Below are 2,725 nucleotides of genomic sequence, written 5' to 3' on the forward strand. Positions count from 1 at the left end.
GGCTGTTTTAGCGGGCAGAAAATATTTTAATAAAAACTTTTCGGTCATTTGTTCCCAAGTAGTGATTGATCCTCGTGGTAACGAGTTCAACCACTATTTAGCTTTATTCCTCAATAAAGCTACAAATTGAGGAACTAGATGAATGGCGGATATAGAAACTGAGAGGACACAATAGACCAAAACCACGCCATGACGAGCTCAATGTTTCACCAAATCAACTTAAGGTTGGAGACAAATTACTAATAGTTGTAGCAGACCCTCATATTGCTACTTCTGAAACTAATGGACAATCCTTCTTACAGTACTCAACATTTTTCCATATGGGACAGTCGAGGTAATTCATCCTAAATTCAGCACCTTTAAAGTAAATAGTACTCGTCTAAAACCTTATTTTGATGAGATTGATAGCAGGAATGAGGAGTATAAACTCCTTCCACCACCATGACCACGCAACAAAGAGGTAAGTCAAGCTTAGACTATAAATAAGTGCTTCTCGAGAGGCAACCTGAGCACTAACGATGTTAACTTTTTTGAATTTTAGTTTTTAACATCTAATTCACTAACTGATTCCTTGAACACAGGTTATCCAAATCCACATGGCCAGACACACAGGCGTGCCTTAGGCTGTGCTCAGACCATGGGCGTCGACAGGGCCGTGTGAAAACAAAGCGAAAGTTTTTCCCAACACGGGATTCGATATGTTGCCACGACTGTTCAATATGGCCAAGGATGAAACAATCAAAACAACACGGGCGTGCACCACGCCCATGTCTAGAAGCCATGGTTGAGACTGAGAAATTAACACTGATGTGCGAGACGCCCATCCCCACCATCTGTGCTCGAGACTGTGAAATCAACAAGGGCATGTGCATCCATACAAGGGCATGGGAGAAGTGAACGAAGTAGGACACGACCGTGCGACACGGCTGTGTGTACCAACACTGCCAAAGAACACGGGCGTGGGCTGAATTTTAGACGCGCCCAAATTTGAAAATCACGAAACACACTGGCTAAAATAAGGGCACACGGGCGTGCCCTACGGCTGTGTGCCCCAAAATCTATATAAATCCCTCACTATTCATCATCCCCTTCCCCAAAAACCCTAACCCTAGCCGCCGAAGAAAATTCTTCGTTCTTCATGGATGGGTCCTTTGTTGTTACTTGAACAAGGCTCATGTATGCTTCTCAAACGTATTTCATCTAAGCTACCAATTAAACAAGGAATCGTAAAACTCCCTGGATCTTTCAATATGTTGGCCAGCTTATTCTGCAGAATTGCTGAGCAAACTACATTCATCTCCACATGCGACGCCTCATCCAACTTTCTCTTATTTGTTAAAAGTTCCTTTAAAAATTTAACTGCATTTGGCATCTACGTAGAGCTTCAATAAACAGTAAGTTAATATGCAATTTCATTAATAGTTTAAGGAATTTACCAAATTGTTCATCTGTACGGTCTTTCCTTGTCGCATTGGGGTATGGCACCTGTGGTTTGTACTCTTTACTTATCAGTTTCCGTTCACTGTGGTCTACCTCACCTTTACCTTTACTTACCACAATTCCTTGCCTCGGTTCTGGTTCAGGTTCAACTAAGCCTTCCTTATCTTGAATGGTAATTGCATTGAGCTGTTCCCTTGGGTTAGATTCAGTGTTATTTGGCAAGCTACCTTGTGGTCGTTCAGAAATTAGTTGGGCGAGCTGCCCTATCTGAGTTTCGAGCCCTTGGATCGGTGCTTGTTGATTCTTAAGTTCTATTTCGGTATTTTGAAAGAGAGTCTCTAACACCGAAATAAACTTTGTCAGCATCTCCTCAAGGTTCGACTTCTTTTCCTGTTGGTAAGGTGGTTATTGAAAACCCGGAGGATGTTGTGGCCTTTGATTCCCTTGACCACCCCATGAGAAATATGGATGGTTCCTCCAACCTGCATTATATGTGTTACTAAATGGGTTATTTTGAGATCTAGAATTATTGTTACCCATGTATTGGACTTGTTCCTCCTCGATGCTAGGTTGAAAAATTGATATTCTGTGTGTACTCCTCTTCTATTAGAATCGCACCTCATTACGGGATGTACCTGAGTAGAACCACATAAACCCTCAATCTTTTTATTTAAAAGTTCTACCTAGTTAGATAACATAGTAACCGCATCGAGGTTTAAAACACCGGCTGCTTTTGTCGGCTTTGTTCTCATGACTTGCCACTGATAGTTATTCAGTGACATCTCTTCAATAAATTTGTAAGCCACTTCAGGTGTTTTGTTATTGATAGTCCCACCAGTAGCTGCATTGATAAGTTGCCTTGTTGAGTGGTTCACACCGTTGTAAAACATTTAAACCTACAACCATAAAGGTAAGCCATGGTGAGGGAACCTTCTCAATAGATCCTTGTATCTCTCCCATGCATCATAGAGTGTTTCTAGATCCATCTGCACAAAAGAAGAGATATCATTCCTCAACTTAACCGTTTTAGCCAGCGGAAAATATTTAAGTAAAAATTTTTCAGTCATTTGTTCCCAAGTTGTGATTGACCCTCGTGGTAACGAGTTCAACCACTGTTTAGCTTTGTTCCTCAACGAAAAGGGAAACAACCGAAGGCGAATGGCATCATCAGAAATGTCATTGATCTTAAAAGTGTCGCAAAACTCCAAGAAATTTGCCAAATGAGCGTTTGGGTCCTCGTCCTGCAAACCATCAAACTAAACAAACTGTTGGATCATTTTAATTG

General features: G+C 41.3%; 1 non-coding gene across 1 annotated transcript; it reads left to right on the top strand.

The window, feature by feature from the left end:
• Positions 1-2,352: 2,352 nt before the first annotated feature.
• On the top strand, positions 2,353-2,459 carry LOC128290753 (small nucleolar RNA R71). Its single transcript, XR_008280540.1, has one exon. It is a non-coding gene; the product is annotated as a small nucleolar RNA R71 (small nucleolar RNA).
• The last annotated feature ends 266 nt before the right edge of the window (positions 2,460-2,725 follow it).

This window comes from Gossypium arboreum, chromosome 3, assembly GCF_025698485.1.
Source record: "Gossypium arboreum isolate Shixiya-1 chromosome 3, ASM2569848v2, whole genome shotgun sequence".
Taxonomy (NCBI): Eukaryota; Viridiplantae; Streptophyta; class Magnoliopsida; order Malvales; family Malvaceae; genus Gossypium; species Gossypium arboreum.